This window comes from Bos indicus, chromosome 3, assembly GCF_029378745.1.
Source record: "Bos indicus isolate NIAB-ARS_2022 breed Sahiwal x Tharparkar chromosome 3, NIAB-ARS_B.indTharparkar_mat_pri_1.0, whole genome shotgun sequence".
Taxonomy (NCBI): domain Eukaryota; kingdom Metazoa; phylum Chordata; class Mammalia; order Artiodactyla; family Bovidae; genus Bos; species Bos indicus.
Genome location: NC_091762.1, coordinates 88,989,175 through 89,016,864, shown reverse-complemented (window position 1 = coordinate 89,016,864; position 27,690 = coordinate 88,989,175). Strand labels below are relative to the sequence as shown.

Genomic DNA, 27,690 nt, shown 5'->3' with positions numbered 1-27,690 from the left:
AATAATTGGTGCCTGTTTTCGACCAGAAAATGGAGGGATAAAAATCACTCAACGTGGAAATATGTCTAAAAACTGCCGAGTTTTAAAAGAAAGAACAATATGCAGCTGGAATACATGTAAGTCATGACAGTGGACCGATTTCCTAGGCCTTTTGTTCTGAGATGATGTAAATCCAACCTACTTGATGTAGATATGAACTTCAAGACTACTGACCCACACTGACAAGTGTCATTCTTAGGTAGGAAATTTTCATCTATTCATTATCTCAAAGCACTTTTACAGCCCCTTCTCTGTACTGTTGTAGGGACCCACAGCTAAAAAGCAGCCCTTCTCCCTTTGCCTTCCAGAAAATCTCAGCCTGGCTGAGGAAAGAGAGAAGCCCACACACAACTAAAATGCAAAGACAGAGCACCGAGGTAGGAGAGGACACCAAAGAAGAGTGAGAGAGCTCTGCCCCCGCCCCCAAGTCCAGGAGAAACAAGTGATGCTTTCAGAGGCCCTGAGTATTCAGGAAAAGAATGAGCATTTATCAGGACAGAAAGAGGAAAATGCGATTACAAACAGAACATTATACACCAAGTCACAGATTATGAATGTACACATTGCTTTGATAAATTACATAAACCTCAGTGTGGCCCAAGAATAGAGTATACATTTCAGAGCAGAAAGAGATGACGTTGGAAACCAGATGGGGAACGAGCATGCACATGGAATCAGTAAAACTTGCTCAAGTCACAGAATTCTGTAATTGAGCACGTACACAGTATCTCCAGGCTTCAGTTTTCTCTTGAATAAAAGAGAGTTGTTCATCCAAGATCATTCAGATGGTAGTACACTGTGTGATGATCCCCAACTGCTTATGCCCTTCCCAGTGAGGGGTTTATTCATCCATGCCCTTTGCCACATGACTGCCAGCACCTCAAGGGAGACAGAGGATGTCCCCTGCCCCAATGGCAGATATGGCCACATTCCTAGTCTGACCAATGAGGATATGAGTAAACATAACGTGCACTCCAACTGAGCAGAAACCTTAAAGGCACATAATGTTGGTCAATGCAGACTTTGGCATTTCTGCCCTTTGCCATGAGAACCTCAGAGCCTGGGTTTCTGGAATGACCAGGCTCTTGGGACTGAGCTGAGCAGAGCTACAGCTGACCTGAATAACGACTGAAATTTGGGGGTGGCTTGTTAACTACAGCAAAAGGTCACCAATACAGAGATAGTGAATAGCTCAGAGCCTAAGAGAACATCAAACAGGTAAACCTACAACAACCAAAAAGTGCCATGATAAATATAGGCATGGAACAGTACTGAAGAGCCAATAACATACGTAGAAACACTTGTCCCTGTTAGGCATTTAAGCAATGTTTGACTCCTTCATCTTAGACCTTTCAGGAAGAGGCAAAAGTCTCAGACTTAAGGAATTATAATGAAGTCATCCAAAGAGTGACTATATTAACTTGCTCTGTATTAGATATCTGCCATCAGAGTTAATGTGACACATTCTGGCCTGGTCTCAGATTTACCTTGGACAAATCCTTAAGCTCTGGGCACCTCAATTCTCCTCTCTGTAAAATGAACAAAGTAGTTTGGTACCTACTTCAAATTGCAGTTCTGGTAATTATATTTGTTAATTCATGTAGAGTCTTAAAAAGAGAGCCAAATATAATATGTGCTCAATAAATGCAAACCATTGTTAGTATTGATTACTATTACTATTGAATAGTAAGAATATTAAGAAGAAGTGGCAAGAATACACAGAAGCACTATACAAAAAAGATCTTAATGACCCAGAAAACCATGATGGTATGATACTCACCTAGAACCAGACATTCTGGAATGTGAAGTCAAGTGGGCCTTAAGAAGCATCACTATGAACAAAGATAGTGGAGGCAATGAAATTCCAACTGAGCTATTTCAAATCCTAAAGGATGGTACTATTAAAGGGCTGCACTGAATATGCCAGCAAATTTGGAAAACTCAGCAGTGGCCACAGGACTGGAAAAGGTCAGTTTTCATTCCAATCCCAAAGAAAGGCAATGCCAAAAAATGTTCAAACTATCACACAATTGCACTCAACTCACATTAGCAAAGTAATGTTCAAAATTCTCCAAGCTAGATTTCAACAGTATGTGACTTGAAAACTTTCAGATGTTCAAACTGGATTTAGAAAAGGCAGAGAAACCAGAGATCAAATTGCCAAAATCCACTGGATCATAGAAAAAGCAAGAGAGTTCCAGAAAAACATCTACTTCTGCTTTATTGACTATGCCACAGCCTTTGATTGTGTGGACCACACAAACTGTGGAAAATTCTTCAAGAGATGGAAATAACAGACCACCTTACCTGCCTCCTGAGAAAGCTGTCTGCAGGTCAAGAAGCAACAGTTAGAACTGGACATGGAACAATGGACTGATTTCAAATTGGAGAAGGAGTAGATGAAGGCTATATATTGTCACCCTGCTTATTTAACTTATATGCAGAGTACATCATGCGAAATGCTGGACTAGAAGAAGCACAAGCTGGAATCAACACTGTCAGGATACATATCAATAACCTCAGATAAGCAGATGACATCACTCTTAGGGCAGAAAGCTAAGAGGAACTAAAGAGCCTCTTGATGAAAGTGAAAAAGGAGAGTGAAAAAGCTGGCTTAAAACTCAACATTCAAAAAACTAACATCATGGCATCTGGTCCCATCACTTCATGGCAAATAGATGGGGAAACAATGGAAACTGACAGACTTTATTTTCTTGGGATCCAAGATCACTGCAGCTGGTGACGGCAGCCATGAAATTAAAAGATGCTTGATCCTTGGAAGAAAAGCTATGACCAACATAGAAAGCATATTAAAAAGCAGAGACATTACTTTGCGGACAAACATCTGTCTAGCCAAAGTTATGGTTTTTCCAGTAGCCATGTATGGATGTGAGAGTTGGGCCACAAATAGAGCTGAGTGCTGAAGAATTGATGCTTTTGAACTGTGGTGTTGGAGAAGACTCTTGAGAGTCCCTTGGACTGCAAGGAGATCCAACCAGTCCATCCTAAAGGAAATCAGTCCTGAATATTCATTGGAAGAACTGATGGTGAAGCTGAAGCTCCAGTACTTTGGGCCATCTGATGCAACGAACTGATTCACTGGAAAAGACCCCGGTAGCTCAGTGGTAAAGAATCCACCTGCCAGTGCAGGAGGTACAGGAGACCTGGGTTCAATCCCTGGGTTGGGAAGATCCCCTGGAGGAGGAACTGGCAGCCCACTCCAGTATTCTAACCTGAGAAATCCCATGGACAGAGGAGCCTGGCAGGCTGCAGTGCTTGGATTGCAAAGAATTGGACATGACTGTGCATACATAGTTTAACTCACAAAACAGGTTACTACTCTGAGTTTGAAGATACACTCCTTACAGTGAATTTCCACTGTGTTTATACGACTTCAAAATATTTGGTCAGATCATTAAAAAGTAATCAGTATAAGCCTTTGAAAGTTTATTCATTCATAAGAAAAACAAGTCTATTTCCTTGTCTTCAAATGGTTGACGGCAGTGGTTTGTTGTCTTAGTGACTTTCACATGAAGTCAGTGATTTTTACACTTTCAGGGGTGACAGATCTCCGTGAAAGGGAGACAGGAAACTTGGGCATTCTCTCCAAACAAATGCAAATCACAAACTCAGAATCCTAACCAAATTCTTTTCTGTGGTTCCACGGCTGACAGATAGATGGTGATGGCCAGGTGTCAGATGTGAAGGGCCTTGTGGAAAGGGGGACACCTAGAACACACAATAGTTCCTGCTCAGAGTATGAGGCACAGGGAATTCCCTGGCAGTCCGGTGGCTAGGACTCCACACGCTAACTGTTGAGGGTCCACGTTCAATCCCTGGTCAGGGAACTAAGATCTTGCAAGCCATGTGGCATGGCCAAAAAACAAAGAGACAGCAAAAAAAAAAAAAAAAAAAAGTCCAAAACAAGTATGAGGGAAAGAGGCCCAAACAGATCTCTCCCAGGACAATTCTCCAATTTTCTGTTTCATTGGGATCGATGTGCTAAATGCAACTCAATTTTCTGTGCTCAATTTCGTCCATATAAAAAAACATAAAAGTTCTCGTCTGATAGTGTTATTGTGAAAACTAAATAAGGTGATCCATACAGAGTGCTCGGAGAAGGCAATGGCACCCCATTCCAGGATTCTTGCCTGGAAAATCCCATGGACGGAGGAGCCTGGTGGGCTGCAGTCCATGGGGTCGCTAGGAGTCGGACACGACTGATCAACTTCCCTTTCACTTTTCACTTTCATGCATTGGAGAAGGAAATGGCAACCCACTCCAGTGTTCTTGCCTGGAGAGTCCCAGGGACGGGGGAGCCTGGTGGGCTTCCGTCTATGGGGTCGCACAGAGTCGGACACGACTGAAGCGACTTAGCAGCAGCAGCATACAGAGTGCTTGGCATGGTGCCTGGCACATGACAAGCTCTTAACAAACACAGGCTACTCTTCCCACGACAGGATGCAGGATGCTGAAGCCCAGAACGAGGCATCACTTGACCAAGGTAGCACAGTTTACGGGTAGCAGAGAGGGATGAGACGCTGAGGGGCTCCGAGAAGAGAGCTTACCAGTAAGTCGAATGCTGGAGTTAACAAACCAGGGCATCTTGAAATAAGAAGTGCTAAAATCAGCTGCTATTTGTTTGCGGCTCAGCTGTTCCACCGCACCAGCTGCTCAAACTTTCAGACGTGTCTCAGCACAGAATCACCCCATCCTACATTCATTTCATCAGCCTCCAATCTAATTTTGGTCCTAGAGAGTTTTTTGTTTTTTTTTTAAAGGGGGCCTAAAATTGAATATCCATTCCTATTTATAGTAAAGGGACATTTCCTAAGAAAGTGCCTTGTAAGGAATCAGATCCCTCTTTCCTTAGCAGTTTTTCCCCCTGGCCATCTTGGGTCTATTTTGATTCCTTCCCTGATTGAAACATGTCTCAGGGGCTCTCATTGCTGAAGGGGTAGAAGCTTACGATAGGTCCATAGCCATGGGGTGTGCCCACGGCCAGCATTAATGGGACAGAGGCCAGCACAGCCCCAACTTCAGAGACGGGGAGAAAAACCATCTCAACAGCAAATGCCAGCATATTTCTAGCAGAGTCTTAAAGAGCTCTCTCAAATAAAACTTCCAAAATTATAATATCAAAAGTATGGGAAATTGCTTAAAATAAAAAGGCAAACTATCAGACATCAGGCTTTACCACAGCCATCAGCCAAACTGGACAAGAGACCTGGGTGATGGGCCCCGACTGCCATTCACTAGCTGCCGAACCTGGGGACTCGCCCTGCTCTCTTAGGCCTCAGCTGTCTGATATGGAAAACAACTAGGCTGAGCAACTGTTTCAGGCTCCCCTGGTGGTCCAGTCATTAAAAATCCACCTGCCAATGCAGGGGATACTGGTTTGAGCCCTAATCTGGGAAGGTCCCACATGCTCCAGGGCAACTAAGCCTGTGAGCCCCAACTACTGAGACCACTGCCACGAGAAGACTGCACATTGCAATGAGGAATGGCCCCCAGCGCTGCAACTAGAGAAAACCCGCATACAGCAATGGAGACCCGGTGCAGCCATAAATAAGGAAGCACAGCATTTTTATTTTTAAAAAAGCTGTCCAGCTCTTTGTCATGGTGCCTCGGAGGTGGTCGGCTGCTTCGGGATGAAGCTGAACATCTCTTTCCCTCCCACTGGCCGCCAGAAACTCATTGCAGTGGACAGTGAATGAAAACGTTACACCTTTCATGAGAAGTGTACGGCCACACAAGTTGCTGCTGATGTTCCAGTGAAGAATGGAAGTTTCTGTGGCCTGAATTAGTGGTGGGAACCACAAACAAGGTTTCCCCATGAAGTAGGGTGTCTTGACCCATGGCTGAGCCCACCTGCTACTGAGTAAGGGGCATTCCTGTTACAGACCAAGGAGGACTGGAGAAAGAAAGTGCAAGTCTATACGAGGTTGTACTGTGGGTGCCAATCTAAATGTTCTCAATTTGATCATCATTAAAAAGAGGGAGAAGGATATTTTTGGACTCATTGATACTACTATGCCTCATGGCCTGGGGCCCAAAGGAGCTAGCAGAATCTGCAGACTTTCTAATCTCTCTAAAGAAGATGAGGTCTGCCAGTATGCTGTGAGAAAGCCCCTAAACAATGAAGGTAAGGAACCTAGAACCAAAGCACCTGAGATTCAGCGTCTTGTTATTAAACGTGTTCTGCAACACAGATATTGGCCTATTGCTCGGAAGAAACAGCATACTAAGAAAAACAAGGAAGAGGCTGCAGAATGTGCTAAACTTTGCACCAGAAGAATGAAGCAGCCCAAAGAAAAATACCAAGAACAGATTCCCAAGACATGCAGGCTGTCCCCTCTGAGAGCTTCTACCTTTAAGTCTGAGTCCAGTCAAAAACACCATATTCTAAGAGTAACAAATAAGATCAGACATCAAAAAGAAACAAACCATCTGGAAAGACCTTTTCAGCTTCAAAACCAAAGGGATAGAATATTGATAACAACATATTTCATAACAGTGAAAAATGTAGAAACTAACCAAATGACTCCATTACTAGGTTAGATAGAGAGAGATCCTAGGAACAGAATACTACACAGCAGCAAAAATTACTGAACTATAGCTACATGCAGAGATGGCAAGACATTTTGAAAATACAACGCAAAACAAAAGTGTTTTTCAGTAAGATTACATTTATGTAAAGTTCAAAAGCCAGAAAAATGAAATCAAATACAAATTGTTTAGGGAGACCTATGAAAAGACACCAAAGAAATGACTGACATGAGATTCAAGCTAGAAGTTACCTGGGGAGTAGGCAGGGAGATGCTATCAAGGAGATCTTAGGAAGTTTTGAGTGATTTATAGTGTTCTCTTTCATGGCCTGGAGAGTGGGTACCTGGAGTTTCATTTTATTTTTATTTGCTTCAGTTCAGTTCAGTCGCTCAGTCGTGTCCGACTCTTTGCAACCCCATGAATCGCATTTGTTCATTAATTGTCCACATATGAGGTCATAAATTTTTTGCACATATTCTGCATTTCATGATAAAGAAACAGGTCTAAGGGGCCCCAACATTTTAATTTAAATGGACTACTACATTCCAACCAAACACATGACACACCATTAGACCCTGCAACAGCCTGGAGACACAGCTAATATTGTGCTCAATTAGCAGAAGAGGAAACTGAGGTTCTGAGCAGTGCAGTAAAGAGGAGCGGCCACGAGTCAGGTGGGGTCTCTCTGTCTGCAAAGACCATGCACTTCCCACTATACCAGGCTTTGGATATCAGTTCAGTCACTCAGTCGTGTCTGACTCTCTACGACCCCATAGACTGTAGCACTCCAGGCCTCCCTGTCCATCACCAACTCCCAGAGTTTACTCAAACTCATGTCCGTTGAGTCGGTGATACCATCCAACCATCTCATCCTCTGTCATCCACTTCTCCTGCCTTCAATCTTTCCCAGCATCAGAGTCTTTTCAGATGAGTCAGTTCTTCACATCAGGTGGCCAAAGTACTGGAGTTTCGGCTTCAACATCAGTCCTTCCAATGAACACCCAGGACTGATCTCCTTTAGGATGGACTAGTTGGATCTCCTTGCAGTCCAAGGGACTCTCAAGAGTCTCCTCCAACACCACAGGTCAAAAGCATCAATTCTTCGGCACTCAGCTTTCTTTACAGGATATCAGGCCAAGTCTAATTCTGTGCCCCATACTCCCAAGAAGGCAAGAGCCTCAGAAAGATATGTCTTATTCAAGGGTGGCGAGGAATATATAATTAAAAGAGCAGGAGTCATAAACTAACCCTAAAGTAACAGGCTCTTTCCAGTATGTGTGGCTAAATTCTGTAAACTGGAGGCAAGGAGAAACTGGTGTTCACATGCTAGTTCCCAAAGAGAGGAAACAGGCTAAGCCTCTTCAGTTTATCCTCTTCTGATCTGGGTGTGTGAGGGCCCGGACTTATCTCTGATTTGTGCAGCAGTGGAAAGGTGTGCCGAAAGATAGGATGATGCTAATATGACAGGGTGAAAATAATTTTCATATCCAAATGTGTCCTGCTCTTTGCAGGACCAAGGTCACTATGTACAAATATGCTCATGCTCTCCTTCTCCCGGCCCCAAAACAGCAAAATGGCAGTACTCAGTATGCTGCGATCCGTGGATTTTCTCATTTAAATAGTGCTATTGTCTCTCTTGTTTATGAGTTTGTTTCTCATCTCAGGAAACTTCAACCCACACATCAGCTACAAATGTGCTCCCTTCCATTTTTTTCCCATTACTCTTAATTAGATAGTAAAATACAATCCACCTACATGAACAAGAGGGGTAAAAGAAAGTAACAGCTAAATGCATTTTTCATTTCACACATAACAATTTGTAAGCAGAGAGTCAGAATATCCCCTGAAGCGAACCATACAATGCTTCCACCAGTGATGGAGGGTCTGGCTGTTTATATCCATCATGGAACGTCAGAGCTGAAAGGGATGCCAGGAACCCACCCTACTATCCAGTACGGTGTCTGGCACACAGTAGTGGCTTATGAAATGGTTGAATGGTAAATAATGCCAGTTCATAATTATAGTAGCTAATACATATAGAAAGAGCTTACCATATGTTAAGATACTATTGTAAGCATTATATCTACGTAAATTATTTCATCTTGATAGATATATCATTAGATTAGTATTGTCATTATCCTCACTTCAAAACCTGAGATTCCAAATGATGGAACTGATCCACCATCACACAGCTGGGGAGCAAAAAAGAGAGGATCCAGGCTGTTGACTCCAGCACCTGTGTTTCTAACCCCCATCACTATTCTGAGCATCTCTTAGAAGAGATGGGAAGAATGAAGCACAGAAATGTAAAATGACTGTACAAAGCTCACATAAAACGGTACCCTGGAAAAAAGCAAGAGCCCTGGAGTGTGAAAGACAGTTTCCATCAGTGCTAGATGTCTTACATGTTTGGGGACCTGAGCTACACATGTGTTTAGAGACCTACTGGGAGTGGGCATCAGTTTTTCAAAGATTCTAGGACTGGTGTCAGTTTATATTTGCATATTTCCATCTCTACCTCCGTAAAATGAAGGCAGTCACAGCTATGTCAGCACACTGCTGTGAGAATCAAGTCAGCAAAACAACAAGGCTCCCCAAAATGCAGCTACCCAAAGAAACCTGGTAAGTTCAAGTCTTAAGTATCATGCCAGGCACGTGCCTTTCCATTGCATATAAGCAAACATACCCAAGAGGTATTTTTCCTCTCACCTCCGAAAACTAGCCAAAGGCTGATATCAGAAACACACTAAGAAAAAGTCACACTTGATGGTAAGGGACAGCTGAATAGGGATTGAAAGGAAATAGCTTGGGATTCTGCTGCTGCTGCTGCTGCTGCTAAGTCGCTTCAGTCGTGTCTGATTCTGTGTAACCCCATAGACGGCAGCCCACCAGGCTCCCCCATCCCTGGGATTCTCCAGGTACGAACACTGGAGTGGGGTGCCATTGCCTTCTCCGCTTGGGACTCTAGAAAAGTGAATATTACATTTGCTTCATCATAGCGGCAGAAAAATTTCCCCAAAGAATTAAGAAGACAAACAATATTGCTTAATGGTTAAAGTTGGGATGATGGAGAGAGACAGACCCTGTGTTGCACATTACCTCCTCTGCTTGCTAGCAGAGAGTCAGGCAACCTCTCCAGGCCTTGATGTCCTCATTCCTGCTATGAATGCTGTGATGATGTATCACAGTGGCTGGCAGAGAGCAAGAGCTTAATCAATGGAAGTAAGAACTCAAACCGTGGGATGACAGAAGGGTAGGAAAGAGATCCAGCCCTTCCCCTGGGGTTGGTACCTAGGCAGAAGACATAGAAATGGCCACAACAAATGAAAAGACGCTCAACATGACTAAGCATTAGAGAAATGTGAATTAAAACTAGAGTGAGGTATCGGCTCACCACGGTCAGAATGGCCATTATCAAAAAATCTACAAACAATAAATGCTAGAGAGGGTGTGGAGAAAAAGGAACCCTCTTACACTGTTGGTGGAAATGTAAATTGATACAGCCACTATAGAGAATAGTAAAAAATAATAATAAAAAAATAAACTAAAAATAGAACTACCATATGACCCAGCAATCCCACTCCTAGGGATATACCCAGAGAAAACCACAATTCAGAAGGATACAGGGACCCCAAGTTTATTGCAGTGCTATTTATAATAGACAGGATATGGAAGCAACCTAAAAGCCCATTAACAGAGAAATGCATAAAGAAGTTGAAATATATACACACAGAATAATATTCAGCCATAAAAAGAAACAAAAGTGCCATCTGTAGAGATCTGAACAGACTTAGAGACTGTCATACACAGTGAAGTGTCAGAAAAACAAATATCACATAATATAGCTTATATGTGGAATCCAGAAAAATGATACAGGTGAATTTACTTGCAAAGCAGAAATAGAGACACAGAAGTAGAGAACAAATGTATGGATACCATGGGAAGAAGGAGGTTGGTGGGATGAATTGGGGGATTGGAACTGGCATATATACACTACTATGCATAAACTAGATTAATTAACGAGAACCTACTGTATAGCACAAGGAACTTTACTCAATGCTCTGTGGTGACCTAAATGGGAAGAAAATCCAAAGAGAGGATATATGTATATACATAGCTGATTCACTTTGTTGTACAATAGAAACTAATATTGTAAAGTAACTATACTCCAATAAAAGTTAATTTAAAATAAAATTCAAAAAGTATCAAGATAATATAAAGTCAGGGGATTACCTAAGAAGAAGGAATCAAAAAGTCAGAAAGAAATATTTTCCCTTTCCAGGACCCAAAACTTGATATTCTAAATAAATATTTTCCTTTTCCATATTTTACTCATTCATATCATGAATAGAAAATTTGTGGATAAGAAATACAAGTTATGCACACATATGTCCCCAAGCAAGGGCCTACCAAGTAGACACAGAAGGAATGTTATTATACAAAACAAATGGCGTACATTTTCCTGTAATGGGATCAGCCCACTGAATCCTCAGAAGAGTCTTACAATTGGAGCCAGAACAGGTTCTAAGCTCGGCTCTGGGTTTAGGCTTGAGATGAAATCATGGACAGCTCTGAACCTACTGGGAAACTTCCATCTCTGGAACATGGGGGTTCTTCGTGTGGTCAGGATGAACATCCATGTACAAGGCTGGGGACCTAGCACTCAAACAAGTTCACATGTGAGTATGATGAAAATAAGGGTTATTATTAATGAGCATCCTCATTATGGAGAACGAGGGTGACATCAATGAAGGACTGAACCAGGATCATTCAACTAAGAAGTTAGGAAACCAGGTCGTGAATCAAGGTCTATGTTCTTGCATGGCACTGGGCTAATTAACTCTCTTTTCAGGCATTCTTTTTGGCTTAGTGCTCCACTCAGCCCCTGTGATAAACACACACCACTCCTCCTGTGGTGACCCTCACATTCCCTGGCTGTCGGTGTCACCTCCAGCAAGAACTTTCTTTGCCAGTTTCCACTAATAGCCCCCAAACAGTCTTCTTATCTTGAATATTATATCCAGTGGGCATTGTCTGATCGTTTCTGTCTCTCCATCAAAATGTGAGCTCCTAAAGGCAGAGCCCGTGTCCTGAAAACCTCTGTGTCTTCTTGTCCAGCATAAACAGCTGCCCAGGAAATATCAGCTAACAAATGACTGCAATCAGGGGAGTACAAAATAAGATAATAAGCAAGTTGCATGCTTTGCCAAAGGAAAACTCAACAGAAGGGACTCTTGGATTCAACTTGCAGCTTTGCTAGTAACTAGCTTTTTAAGTAAATAATAGCAAAGGTCCCCTTCTCTGGACCTCCAGTTTACTCACAAAGTAAAAGAAAGTATTTGCACTTGACTATTTTTAAATCATCATTTTCTAAGTCCAAATACATTTATGTTTTAACAATCTAGGAAAATTATTGTTTATCCGTGCGTGTGAATCTCGGGCTAATTTTACTGGGGTGGGGTGGGGAGAAAGAGTGAGAAATATTTAAAAGACAAGCCCCCCTCCTACAAAAAAATCTGTGACCTTGGACAAGTCATATCATCTCCAATAATTTCCTCATCTGTAACTCACGAAGGCTGAACCAGGTTATTTCAACCATCTTTTCTGATTTTAACTGAAGTGCCTTTTGATTCTTCTTTCCTCCTCAAGCTTTGAGCCCCGACCTAGAAATCCACTGGACCTTGTAAATATTTTTTACAGTCCATTTAAAATCACACCACTGTACTGGTCAAGCCCACAGGACAAATTTAAATCTAAAGCTTAAAAAGTGATCTCAAATACCTTCCAATAATAGTAAACTTTTGTGCTGTTTCAGCACCAATCTTTGGAATGGTTGTGATGCTCTGACTTGTTTATAACTTTAAATGTAGTCCTTGGAAATACAGTCATCATGGTGAGATTGGCCACAACTCTGGCAGGGCAGCCAGGGCAGTTCTGGGAATGGGAAGTGGCTATATGCACAGATGTGATGATCTGGGAGTGTAAAATGAAATAATTCATCCCCCACTGAACCATAACATTCTCCATCTTGCCAGTGCAGATTCAAAAAGATTCATCAGGCCTCCCTGGACCTGGGCCCCCAAGGCATTGAGTGTAATGTTCAAAAGTGGCAAAGTATCTGGCCTCTTAAGTGTTCATTTGTGGAGTATCCCACATTCAACCTCAGACTACTGTAAATGCCACAAAAATGCATCTATGGTGGCACATGACCATGGATGTTTTGTTAATTCATCTTTTCAATGTATTTTTTACATGCCAGGTAGCCATTCAACCTATAGCTACTGAGTATCTGCTATGTGCTGGTCATTAGATGCTGGAAGAGAAAAGAAAAAATTCTCAGCCAAGTTTTTATGGAAGGATAGATACATATGCACATACAGAAATATATAAAAGAATATGCTTATGGAAGCTAAATACATATTTAGACAGGTAATTGGTTTCTTCTTCATCCAGCACATATTTCCTAGGGGCCTATTACTTGACTCGAAGTCCCAGGCCATGGGGATACAGAAAACACACAGCCAGCCCTGCCCTCAGGCCTCACTTGCTCGAGGAGAAGTTAACATATGAACAAGGGTTTGTATCCCTGGGGTTTGAGTTTGCCTCTCCTTTTAAACTCTCAGATGTCACTTTGCTCTGTGTTTAGAATGTCGAAGTGCTTTGAGTGGACACCACTTCAAGGCAGTGATTCTCAACCAGAGGCTCTTTACCCCTCAGGGGACAACATCTGAAGACATTTTTGGTTGTCAGAATGGTGGGAGGAGATGCTACTGACATGTCCTGGGTACAGGCCAAGGATACTGCAAGCCATCCTATACTGTACATTATCTGGCACAAAATGTCAACGGTGCTAAGATTGAAGGGCTTCAGTGGTAAAGAATCAGCCTGCCAATGCAGGAGACTCAAGAGATACAGATTTGATCCCTGAGTTGGGAAGATCCCCTGGAGGAGGAACTGGCAACCCAGTCCAGTATTCTTGCTGGGAAATTCCATGGACAGAGGAGCTGGCGGGCTACAGTCCATGGGATCACAAGGGTCAGACACGACTGAAGGACTGAGCACAATGCTGATATTGAGAAATCCTGATGAAAGTATGTTTGGCCATTGTAAAAATGTTAGGGTTAAACTTTAAAACTAAGGGACATTTATAGAATTGGAAAATTGAGAAAGATGCCTGTGGTTAAGTTAAAAAAAAAAATCTAAAGAATCAAAAAAAAAACCTATTCAGTTGGATTTGCATGGAAATAATAAACATGTGCAGGCTGCATTAATGTTTGCCTTACCCGAGAGGAAATTCAGGGACATTTACAAATTATGACAATTTTCTTATACATGCCATAAAATGGTGTGTTTAATACCTCCTAATTTACCAGGGGGAGAACAGTACTCCAGTCTGCCTTTGGTTTTCCACCTTGTGGGACCCACTGTTTAAGGCCTTACATCTCTCAGTTACGAGAACTTATCTCCAGAAAGACACATGGGCCCTGAGGCCTCCTTCAAGATTTGAAGAAGGCTGTAATTCAACCATCAGACAATCAATATTCCAATTTGGAATTTAGTGCTTTGGAGCCACCAGAATGTTCAGAAACACACATAAAGGATCTGTTTATGATTGAGGCCCAAATCATATTTATAATAAAATCACCTAATAAAAACAGTAATGACCTCCGGCTGACTTAACACAGCATGCTTTGGCACACAAGCTCCCCGAAAGGGTTTTCACAGCCCTTGCCTTCAAGATAATACATCTAAGCTCCTATTTATTTTGGTTGTTTCCCCATCCCCCGCCAAAGGCTGAAGAGCCCAGACAGAAGAAAAAAAAAAAGAAACTATCACTTGGCTTTCATAGTGCCAACATGCACAGTATGTATGGCAGATTATCTTGAAATAATATGATATTGTCCTCAAGAACTCTCTCCGCTCATACACGTGACCTTTAAGACGAACGTATAATAAACTTCTTGGTTCATCCCCTTTACAAGAAAAATTCAACCTCTCTCCCCTTCCATGGCTACCTTACAAATAAATCAAGATGCCCACTGATTGACACATTTAGCTGCTGGTCTGTTTGCTCCATCCCTCTGCCTCCCCTGACCAGCTTCCATGACCCCTTAATGATGCTCAGAGGCTATAAAATTTTAACAACACATGGCTGGGCTGATAATCCAAGTGAGCAGTTAAGAGCATATAAAGTTTCCTGGAGAGAGAGAGAGAGAGAGAGAGAGGGAGAGTTTACCAGAAACAGTCCTGGTACAATCCTCCAGGCCTAGCTGCAAACACCTGTATTTAATGGAAAATAAAAGCATGCATGCTTAGTCACTTCAGTTGTGTCCAACTGTCTGCAACCCCATGTACCATGACCCACCAGGCTTCTCTGTCCATGGGATTCTCCAGGCAAGAATACTGGAGTGGGTTGCCATTTCCTTCTCCAGTGACAAAGTATGAAGTGAGTGAAATGAAGTCGCTCAGTTGTGTCAGACTCTTTGTGACCCCATGGAGTGTCTACCAGGCTCCTCCATCCATGGAATTTTCCAGGCAAGAGTACTGGAGTGGGGTGCCATTGCCTTCTGGAAAATAAAAGAGAACAGTGCAAGTGCAAAGCAAGGTGGAGTGGTCTGAAGAGATCTCAACTTCTCAAACTAACTAAGTTTATCTCCTTTCCAAATTGCCCAGGCTCTACATTTTATCATCTATGAGCTACTGTTTCCACATCTGGAAATTACTTCCTGAATCTATTAGCAAAAGTGGATGAAAGGAAATCAGCAGTCACAAATTCTGGTCCAAGTGGAATAAATCAGAGAGGGTGGCTCCCCTTGACAATGGCACAGACATGAACATATTTCAAGAACATAATCGCTGGGTCTTATAAAATTCAAGTTCAACTTTTTCCCACTACAAATTTTATATCTGCATCACCATTCTGAAATGCGCATCAGAAGATACTTAAAGGATTATTAAAGGAGAACTGGATATAATTTTTCCAGCCTATTCCAGACCCCTCCAGGAAGCATATCCCAAAGGGGAAAAAGCAGTATGTGCTTTTTAATTGAGTAAAATTCTGGCTTGAAAATCCTTACTATGGCATGCCCAGAAAGACAGGTCCCTTTGCAGGTATCTGAATTTGTTGACACAGGCATGCTAAGTATACTCGTGACAAATTAAAACACACAAAACAATTAACAAACAAAAAGTTTAACAGTAAACATCTGTCGAATGAACAAATGGATTATTTTATTATTGATGAAAGGGCTAAATATTTTGACAGGAAAGTAAACAAGAAAAGAAACAGAAAAGCTCTAAGAATGGATAAGCATTTTCATCAAAGCCATTATAATATGGATCACCTAACAGTACAAAGTTTTGTCATTTCAATGCATGAATCACTGATAAATCAAGAACATGTAAATCTTTATTAACTCATTTTAAACATCTATATTAACATATTAATTCTTGCCTGGAAAGCAAAATTTTGATGGAAGGAAATGACCATACAATTTAGCATTCTACCAATATTTTACATAAAAAGAAATTTATCCTGAAGTAAACTGCCTAGATAAATTCAGAGCTGTATTATTTGGGGGGAAAAAATGAAAGTGTTAAGTTGCAAAGAGATTTAAACTTTCTGAGAGACATGGCTGATTCCCTCCACAGTCCCTGCCCCTATCATCTCTTTGGCCTCTGCTCTCATATAGGACAACCTGGCGCCCTCTGAAGGTTCTGCCTGGGTAGGTCTCAATCCTGACGGCACATTACAGTTACTTATGGACCTTTCATAAATCACCTAAGTTGCATTCCCTGAGATGATGATGTACTTGCTTTGGAACTGGCCTGCGCATAGTATTTATTCCATAAATTTTAATATACAGCCAGCACTTGGGGGGGCTCTGCCTCATCCCAGGAGTGTAGCTAGAAGCCCACCCTGGAAGGCTGGAAGGCTGAAAGTCCTCCCTAAATTTTCACAGGGCTCAGCATCCCATCTTCTAGTGGCGGGTCCTGCTATGACTTGCCAAAATGTACCAGGTCTCAGGGTTCTTTCTGCCTGGTTTTGGAGACACTAATCTGAAATGATGGTACCTTCATTTACAGCTTGTTTCATCACCCTGATAGACCCTTTGGTCTATCGTTGGCTGTGCCAGAGGATGGCACATTTGGCAGTTGATAGGGACAAGGCAGGGCTTCCCAGGTGGTGCTAGTGGAAAACAATCCGCCAGGGCAGGAGACACAAGAGACAAAGGCTCAATTCCTGGGTCAGGAAGATACCGTGGAGTAGGAAAGGGCTACCCACTTAAGTGTTCTAGCCTGGAAAATTCCACGGACAGAGGGGCCTGCTTGGCAGGCTACAGTCTGTGGGGCTGCAAAAAGTCGGACACAACTGAGCACGTAAGCACACATGGGGACAATGGCGTTCCCGTGGGCTTAGTCTCAAGCTTACCCTAAGGGACGCACTCCAAGCAAGCAAGTAGCTGTCTCTTCTCCCACTTGTTTCCTCCCACAGCTGAGTCCTTACTATCCTGTTAAGTGGTTGACCCACAGGTGCTTGCTGACCCCTAGAACTGCCCTTGAAGTCATGCAACACTATGAGCACCACTAAAGGAGTAGCAGAAACTGAGGTGATGTCCTTGCCTCAGGCCACAGAGCCAGGGAGCTGCCAAGGTGAGACATGAACCCACCTCTGATGACAGAGGCCACCTGTCCTAGTCTGCTCAGGCTGCTATGACACAGCACTACAGACTGCATGGCTTGAACAACAGAATTTTATTTCTCACAGTTCTAGAAGCTGAAAGATCAAGGTACCAGCCAATGCGGTATCTGATGGAGTCCACTTTCTACTCTGTAAGTAGTTCTCTACAGTATGTCCTCACCTCCAAAAGGGGGAGAATCTCTCTGGGGCCTCTTTGTTAAGGGCACTTATCTCATTCGTGAGGGTTCCACCCTCATGACCGAATCAGTTCAGTACAGTCGCTCAGTCGTGTCCAACTCTTTGCAACCCCATGAACTGCAGCATGCCAGGCCTCCCTGTCTATCACCAACTCCAGGAGTTTACTCAAATTCATGTCCTTTGAGTCAGTGATGCCATCTAACCATCTCATCCTCGGTCATGCCCTTCTCCTGCCTTCAATCTTTCCCAACATCAGGGTCTTTTCCAAAGAGTCAGCTCTTTGCATCATGTGGCCAAAGCATTGGAGTTTCAGCTTCAACATGAGTCTTCCAATGAACACCCAGGGCTGATCTCCTTCAGAATGGACTGGTTGGATCTCCTTGCAGTCCAAGGGACTCTCAAGAGTCTTCTCCACCACCACAGTTCAAAAGCATCAATTCTTCGGCACTCAGCTTTCTTTATAGTCCAACTCTCACATCCATACATGACTCTTGGAAAAACCATAGACTTAACTAGATGGACCTTTGTTGACAAAGTAATGCCTCTGCTTTTTAATATGCTGTCTAGGTTGGTCATAACTTTCCTTCCAAGGAGTAAGTGTCTTTTAATTTCATGACCGAATAAGCACCTCCAAAAGTCCCACCTCCAAATATTACATTGGAGTTAGGGATCAAATATGAACTAGGGCAGGGGGAGGGGGGAGCACAACATTCTGGCTATAGCAGTCACACTTCTAAACCCTTGTGCTTGCTCTGACCCAGGTACTGCACTAAGTTCTTTATATAGATTTGCACATTTCATCCTACTAGACCCCTGTGTGGCTGGTCAGACAGGGAGACTGAGGCACAGACAAGAATATGCCATGTGGCCAGATCCCAGAGCTAGCAAATGTTCAAGGCAGGTATTGAGTCCAAGCTGCTTGGCTCTAGAGTCCAAACTCTGGACTACTCAGCCCCTTCCCCTTCTCAACCACCACACTAGGTTTTCCCGGAGGTGACAGCAGCTCCTGTGGCCCTCTGTCATCATTCTCAGGACCCTGCACAGTAGTGATATAAGTGGCTGCTTCCACCACAGGCTGAAGCCACCTGCATGTACTCACTCCCATCTCCTTTGAATCTAATACGGTACCCAGCATATTGAATAAGGAGCTGTTCTATCCATGTATCTATTCCTCCATTCAACTGACATTTTGTGCACCACTTTCTGTAGCTTCCAGGGATAGAAAAATGACCCGATTGTGATTGCAGTCTTTTGGGAGTTTATATAAGTATAGAGGCAGGGACACAGCTGTCACACACCATGATGAGTGTGCTAACGGAGAAATAAACAAGGCATGGGAAGGGATGGACTACAAGTGATCCAACAGTAACACAGAAAGCCCAGCGTCCCCCCTTCATGACTCCACTGTCCTGTCTTCCATATCCACCCAACCCAGAAAATATGCTACTTTTCTTAAAAATTTCCCAACACTGGCAGCTATGCCAGAGCTGATGGCAAAGCACTGCAGTTTTGAAGTATGCAGTCCCTGGTTGAGCCCCTTCTACTCCTAGCCCTGGGCTTCTCTAATCCGTCGTCAGATATTTACAGTGATCGGCTCAACGGGCAGAGTATCACACAGCTTTGGTCTGGTCCGGTCTCGCTCACTGATGGGAACTGTCACGGGGAAGCCTGTGCTGCCTGGTGGAATAATGCCTACATGGCTCTAGCTTGGAAAGGTCCATTAGCCTCCTCTAGGTGTAAGGAAAAATTTGATTCTTTGTTTCTCATCATATGGTCTACTGCTAGAGGATTAGTATCAACTGCAAGAATTCATACATGAAGTTCATCCCTGCATGAACGCAGGGATACCGGACTGTTTTACTCACCACTGTATCCCCAGGGCCAGAAACAGTCCCTGGTAACATATTGGGCGCTCAGTAAATATCTGTTGGATGAGTACAAAATACCTATTTGCTTACATGTTTGTTTTCAGCTACTTGTGAGCTTCTTGGAGACAGGGATGACTTTTTTTTTTTTATCTCTGGTACCTAGCAAAGTGCCTGGCATATAATAGATGCTTAATAAATGTGTCATGAATGAGTGAATGGACAGGTTGAGGGAAAAATAGAAAACTGTTCTAAGACAAAGAGACTCATCAAAACATAAAGCCCACTAACAAATTACCATCATCAACTAGTTTTATTAAGGGACAAGACAGGGCACTATCTCGCTTAATGTTCTTTTCAATAAAATTTCCCTTAAGCCCATGCATGCATGCATACACACTTGCAAGAACACAGAATCTCAGTGAATTATGTTAAGTCCACCTGCAAGACATGAATTTGATTATGGAATCTAACAAACTTAAAAGGCCAAAAACTGATAAGCAGTCTATTAATATAAGGAGGTATTTCTCAGAAGCGGTCTAAGGTCTACCTACATCAAATTCACCCACAAATCTTGTTAAAAATGAAGCTATCCCAGCCCCACTACCTGTCTACACAATCAGAGTTTTTGGGGAGAGGCATCCAGTAACTGGAAATTTTGACAAGCTCTCCAGGTTATTTGCACCCACATAAAATTTGAGAATCATAGGCATCTGACTTCCCTGGTGGCTCAGATGGTAAAGCGTCTGCCTACAATGCGGGAGACCTGGGTTCAATCCCTGGGTTGGGAAGATCTCCTGGAGAAGGAAATGGCAACCCACTCCAGTATTCTTGCCTGGAAAATCCCATGGACATAAGAGCCTGGTAGGCTACAGTCCATGGGGTCGCAAAGAGTCGGACGTGATTGAGCGACTTGATTTTCACTTTCACTTTTCATAGGCATCTATATATTAATATATATAGTCTTCAACTTTAGCTACCACCAAGGAAGGGTGTATTTGAAAGTTAGGCAAAGAGAACTACCTAGAAGATAATACAGAGGACTTTTGTCCAGTGAGACCTCCCTCTCAGTGACTCAAAGACTCAAAAATAACAGTTGATGCTATGTTACCTCAGGAATTTCTACCAGTCAGGGCCCAGCAAAGTCTAGAAGACCTCCTCAAGCTGGGATGACCATAGCAGAGGCTAATAAAATGACTGGGTACAAAGGTGCAGGCAGGGTTACAGAGAAGCCAAAAGGGACAGGGCAGGACTGAAGGGCTAGGAGCCTTTCCTGGGGAGCCGTTACAACCCCAAAGCATGAAGGGACAGCCAGAGTGAGAGGCTGGGTGGAGAAGACCATTCTATGGGTATGTGACCTCTGGCGGAAAAAAGCAGCCAGCCTGCGGTAATCCTGAAGGGAGAGAGATGGAGAAAAAGTCCCCACCCTTACTCGGGGCCCTCCATCAGCCAGCTGCCCACGCTGCCACCAGGAAAACAAAGTAGAAGCCAGAGGACAAGCAGGCTAACAGAATCACAGAGGTCCACCTCCCAGGACCCAGAGTCGGGTGGAGGCAGGACCCAGAGAGACAAGTGGAAGATGTTTAGCACAAATCCCCAGATCTCTGAAGAGAATTCCATCCTGGCACTGCCTATCTGCAGCTCCTCTGCCAGAGGGCAAGTGTCTCCCAATAATTAACAACATACATGTGTGTGGTTAGTCACTCAGTCATGTCCGACTCTTTGCAACCCTGTGTACTGTAGCCTGCCAGGCTCCATCGTCCATGGGACTCTCCAGACAAGAATACTGGGGTGACTTGCCAGTCCCTTCTCCAGGGGATCCTCCCGACCCAGGGAATCAAACCCTGGTCTCCCTCATTGCAGGCAGATTCTTTACAGTCTGAGCCACCAGGCAATCCCAACGATTGAAACAGCCATTAAGTTATCATGCACAGTCCCAAAGTGAGTTTGGCGACAGAACAAAAACTGGGAACACTCCACCTCTGCCTAAAAATGAGAGGGATGCAGCCATCAAAGAAATAAGAGGAGTTTTAGAGTTGAAGACCTTGTTGAAAATCCTGGGGCACTGGACCTCAAGTCTGAATGTCTTTCTCATAGCCAAAATAGGTATAAATAAAGCCCCATAACTCTGCCTACACTGGAATGTCTCCCCTAATCATCACATGAGATAGTGGGTATTAAGTGTCTTCCTGAAATTGCCAAGCCCTATAAAATGTAAGTTATAACTGCCCCCCTAAGTACAGTGCAGATGTGCAAAATCTGAGCATGAGGAGGAGGGAGCAACTCATTTTGTTTTCACACTTGAATGATCTGTGCCCAAATCAAAGGCGAACGGCAACATATGCTTTCATGTGAGTTTCCGTATTTTTAGCAGTGCATTAGGGAGACGGAGTCACTGGGATGCACTGAATTTGGCATCGCAGCACAGCATGCCTCAGCAACTTGGAGGTGGGTTAAGAACATATGTTTAACAGCCTTTTTCATGAACCCAAAAGGGGAACAGGGAGGCTATCAGTGCTTACTGAAATGGCTGCTACTTGAAGCATTTTCTACCTTTGATTAGTTTCCCTTTTAACGTAAATGAATGGTGGGGAAGTGAGAAGATCACTGGAAGAAATGCCCAGAGACCCTGGCTTTGCAATGCTGACTCTGTCACCAGCTGAGCTGTACCTGTGGGGTGCTGAAGCTAATGTGGAATTTTCAAACTGTGATGTGGGTGGCCTGAGGGTGATTTTTGCAGTTGTCTCACAATGGCACCCCACTCCAGTACTTTTTTTGCCTGGAAAATTCCATGGACAGAGGAGCCTGGTAGGCTGCAGTCCATGGGGTCGCTAGAGTCGGACACGACTGAGCGACTTCCCTTTCACTTTTCACTTTCATGCACTGGAGAAGGAAATGGCAACACACTCCAGTGTTCTTGCCTGGAGAATCCCAGGGACGGGGGAGCCTGGTGGGCTGCTGTCTATGGGGTCGCACAGAGTCAGACACGACTGAAGAGACTTAGCAGCAGCAGCAGCAGCAGGGCCTAACAGGAGGATCCCTGAAGGTGAGAATGAGGAGGTGGTGAGGAGAGGCTGCTACCTGAGAACCCCTTTCCAGGCCTTTACCAACTTCACGGTGTGGAGTTATGGGTGGAATCTCACTGCTTAACATACAAAACACATTATCACAAAGAAAACACTTCGAAGTATATGATCTTTAATAGCCCTTAAAATATGAGATAGATTTTTGAACTCCATCACATCCCATTGCATTTGAAACTGTGGAACCAGGAGTATTTCCCAAACCTTCCTTCCAGTCTAAAGCATGAACCAATGTACCTAATGAGCTACAAAGTAAGAATCATCTACTCAGAATGAAATTAATACTATGGCTCACAGGCAGGTTTGTAATAAATACTTTTTTGGAATAAAGACAGACTGGGTCTTCTGCCCCAGGAATAGCTTAGCTGCTTTGGTGAGAGTTTGACCACTACCTGTTAACAACTGCTACCTATGGATGGAAACACACATGATGACCTCCATCATTCAAGCAGTGCCCCCAGGGAAAGCAAACAATACTGTCTGCTTGTTCACCAGCTGGAAAAACCACCTCCCAAATTATGCAAATGATGACAAGATTCAGCATCACTCACTGGATAAAGTTTAATCTCCAAATCACACATCAAATATGATATACCATTCGCTCCACTGGGCAAACAGGGAAGCTGAGACATGCATGGAAGAAAGAAATGAAACTTTTGTGTTGAAGGTCAAGGACTTGTTTTAGAACTCCATCACTCATGAATACTGATTGTGCGTAAGTTACCTCATCAATCTGGCCCCAGTTTTTCCAATTGCCAAATGGAAACACAGACATTATTTCACTTATAAATCCATGTGAAATTCATAGAAGAATGTTGGGGATATAGTAAACACTCAGTTAATGGTAGCTACTGCTTTCATTATCTTTGTCAATAAGTTAAAATGTGCCAAGCACTTTGTCAAGGTTGAACAGACCATTCAACAAACATTTACTGAGTACCTAGGAGGTGCTGTACACAAGTCAAGAAGCAACAGTTAGAAGCAGACATGAAACAATGGACCAGCTCAAAATTGGGAAAAGAGCATGTGCAGACTGTATATTGTCACACTGTTTATTTAACTTCTATGCAGAGTACATCATGCAAATGCCAGGCTGGATGACTCACAAGCTGGAATCAAGATTGCCAAGAAAAATATCAATAACCTCAGATATGCAGATGATACCACACTTATGGCAGAAAGCAAAGAGGAACTAAAGATCCTCTTGATAAGGGTGAAAGAGGAAAGTGAAAAAGCTGGCTTAATATTCAACATTCAAAAAACTAAGATCATTCTGTTTCATCACTTCATGGCAAATAGATGGGGAAGAAGTGGAAACAGTGGCACATTTTATTTTCTTGGACTCCAAAATCACTGTAAACAGTGGCGGAAGAGATGAAATTCAAAGACACTTGCTCCTTGGAAGAAAAGTTATGACAAACCTAGACAGCATATTAAAAAGCAAAGACATCACTTTGCAGACAAATGCTCATCTAGTCAAAGTTATGGTTTTTCCAGTAGTCATGTACAGACATGAGAGCTGGATCATAAAGAAGGCTGAGTGTCAAAAAGTGATGCTTTCAAACGGTGGTGCTGGAGAACACTTTTTTGAGAGTCCCTTGGACAGCAAGGAGATCAAACCTATCAATCCTAAAGGAAATCCACCCTGAATATTCATTGGAAGGACTAATGCTGAAGCTGAAGCTCCAATATGTTGACTACTTGATGCGAAGAGCTGACTCCTTGGAAAACACCCAGATGTTGGGAAAGATTGAGGGCAGGAGTAGAAAGGGGTGACAGAGGATGAGATGGTTGGATGGCATCACCGACTCAATGGACATGAGTTTGAGCAAGCTCAGGGAGATGATGAAAGACAGGGAAGCCTGGCGTGATGCAGTCCATGGGGTCACAAAGAGTCCAGCACAACTTAGCAACTGAACAACAATAACTACAAGAGGCTAGACACAGTTTTTATTTAATTTAATCCTACAGCAATATGAAGTAGGCGTTACTGTCTCCATTGTCCAGATATGAAAATCAAGCCTTAGAGAAATTAACAACAAACTAAATGCTTTTGAACTGTGGTGTTGGAGAAGACTCTTGAGAGTCCCTTGGACTGCAAGGAGATCCAACCAGTCCATTCTGAAGGAGATCAACCCTGGAATTTCTTTGGAAGGAATGATGCTAAAGCTGAAACTCCAGTACTTTGGCCACCTCATGCGAAGAGTTGACTCATTGGAAAAGACCCTGATGCTGGGAGGGATTGGGGGCAGGAGGAGAAGGGGACAACAGAGGATGAGATGGCTGGTTGGCATCACTGACTCAATGGGCATGTGTTTGGGTGAACTCCAGGAGTTGGTGATGGACAGGGAGGCCTGGTGTGCTGCGATTCATGGGGTCGCAAAGAGTCGGACATGACTGAGCGACTAAACTGAACTGAACTGAAAGACTATAACTGTCTGGCCCAAATCCCCTAGGCTTTATCTTTCCGTGGTGCTGCTGTAAAGGTGATATGGTATTGTGCAGATAAATCAGCTAGCCCAGAGTAGGTCCTAATAAACAGTCTGTCAATAAATAGTCATTGACAGAATCATTTATGTTACCATACTGTCTAGTACTCTTTTTCCCTAATATGAGTCAATTATACACCATCTTTGTAATTTTAACACCTTTGTCTTTTCATAGATTTTTTAAAATTTGGTATAGATTCATACTATTATTAAATGGGTGAACAACTTTTATAACACTCAAAAACTATATCTGTGTTATTCATATACCCTGGCACCTCAGAAAATCCTCATGAGCCTTCTAAAAAACCATCTCTTGATCTTAAAAAATTTAGGGCAGTCAGCATATGTTTCTATGGTGTGAGGAAATGAGTTATTCCAGCTTTTAAAAATTATTTTTGCTATGTTCTATATAACTTAAAAAAAAAAACGTTTTAAATAGTTGTTATCACAGGATGACAAAGAACATTAACTTCTGGTAAAGTGACTTTGTCTAAATTTTTTTGATCGAAATACAGTTGATTTATAATGTTAATTTCTGCTTTACAGAAAAAAAATATTATTCTACATTATTGTTGTTCAGTCGCTCAGTCATGTCTCACTCTTTGCGACCCCATGGACTGCAGCACGCCAGGCTTCCCTGTCCTTCACCATCTCCTGGAGCTTTCTCAAACTCATGCCCATTAAGTCGGTGATGCCATCCAACCATCTCATCCTCTGTCATCTCCTTCTCCTCCTGCGTTCAACCTTTCCCCACATCAAGGTCTTTTCTAATGAGTCTGCTCTTCACATCAGGTGGCCAAATTATTGAAGCTTCAGCCATCAGTCCTTCCAATGAATATTCAGAATTGATTTCCTTTAGGATTGACTGGTTGGATCTCCTTGCAGGCCAAGGGACTCTCAAGAGTCTTCTCCAGCACCACAGTTCAAAGGCATCAATTCTTCGGCATTTAGTCTTCTTTATCGTCCAACTCTCACAACCATACATGACTACTGGAAAAAACATAGCTTTGACTATACAGACAAAATGATTCTACATACTGAATACTTTTTAATAAGTGATTAGCAGCTCAGATAATTCAGAAAAACAGAATGGTACAAAGCCTGGAACACAATGATAATGACAATAACAACAACAACAACGCGTTTACTATTACTGTTATTGCATGCCAGCAATAGAGATACAAAGGTGAAATAGCATAGGTCTCTCGGCTCATACAGGTATAAGTCTAATAAGGAGACACATAAAGCAGTACCAAGCACACAATGGAATATTTTACAGCAGGAGCTAAGGTCTGTGTCTGATGAGAAAAATCAAGAAAGGCTTCATAGAAGAGGCAGCCTTCGATTTATGACACGCAAGATGAAGAGGAGTTCGTCACATATACAATTAAAGGGCACTCCTAGCAGAGAGGCTGTGTCTAAGTCCTTCTCCATAACCCAGCCAGGCAAGACATAACAGCCTGCTGATGACATCTGAAATGTAAACAGGTAATGACTACGAATCTCCTATATCCCCCCCCCAAGCTTGTTTCACCCCTCTCCTAAAATATTTTCATTCCAGAGACTTCCAGGAGGAGGACGAGGAAGAGAAAAAAAACCTCTGGGGTAATCTTATTGTAAAGAAATACAACTTTGTGTTCCTTTGTCATTCCCAAAGGGATGCTTCCATGTGACAGGCTAATCACCTGCAAAATTACCGTGAGGAGCTGGCTCTTAGTTACATACAAGCAGAATGGCATTCAGAGCATCTTCACATGGTTGGTTTTATAACTCAAGAAAGACTGCTCTGATTTAGCTTATTTTTCCAATTCAAACTCGGGAGATAATGAAACAAATGGATACTGCTACCTATCAAATGAGAGGGAAAGAGAACCACAGGAAACAAGTCTTGGGTAATCAATCCAGGCTTCTCACACTGAGGCATGGAGACCGTGTAATCATTGTGGGGGCCAGAGCATAAAGCATAAGGCTCTTGAGTATTTTTATATAGAAGACGTTACTCTTAAAATACTGATGATGTGTCAACGCCTGTAGATTAAGTACTGCCTTGTATGGCGAAGTTGCACACATCACTCCTGCAGATTGCTCACTGGGTTCTCATTTGGTCTCTGTTTTTTCAGGTCCAAGAAGCATCCCCACCACTGCCCTAGCAAAGCTTTTAATGGAAAAATTTTATGAGGAAACCAGTCTCCCCACTATTTTCTCCCGCACACACCATCTGCCTTGGCTCACCCGCACGCACAGAGGCTCCAAAATCCACTGAAATAAATCTGTGGTGTCTGTACAACCAATTCTCAAAGAACACAACTTTACAGTTCTGTGGCCCCTACCAACCCCTTCATATTAACAACTGGGCACTGCTTTCAAGGTTTCTCTCAGACCTGATGGTGTGAAATTAAGTTTTTAGCTCACTGCTTTCCCAGATCTAATACTAAGCCCTGGTCCTGGGATGTCCTGACCCCGAGCGTTTTCCCAAGACAGGACGCTGAAGGTAGATGTGGCTGCTTTCTTGCAGGTACCAGCAAAGCAGCTGCTGGATGGCCCTCTTACTTGTTTGTACGTACAGAGCACATGCTCTGGGGCTTAGGTTTTTAGTTAAGTCTCTCCAGCATATAGGGTGCAATACTGCTTTCATTCTCCTTTGCTCTCTCAGCCCAGAGACACACCCACACTGCTGCGCACCTCATCCCAGGATGCATCAACAGGCGACGTGCTGGGTGTGGCTGGGAAGATCAATAACAAACCAACATCCTCACACATCAGCAAGGAGAAAACCCATGGAGGTG

At 43.0% G+C, this 27,690-nt stretch overlaps 1 protein-coding gene and 1 pseudogene across 1 annotated transcript in view; one reads left to right on the top strand and one right to left on the bottom strand.

The window, feature by feature from the left end:
* Positions 1 to 27,690, bottom strand: part of DAB1 (DAB adaptor protein 1) — a 1,468,439-nt gene that overhangs the window by 389,303 nt on the left and 1,051,446 nt on the right. The window lies entirely within an intron of this gene.
* The window catches only part of LOC109556865 (small ribosomal subunit protein eS6-like), a 43,395-nt pseudogene continuing 21,395 nt past the window's right edge, over positions 5,691 to 27,690 (top strand).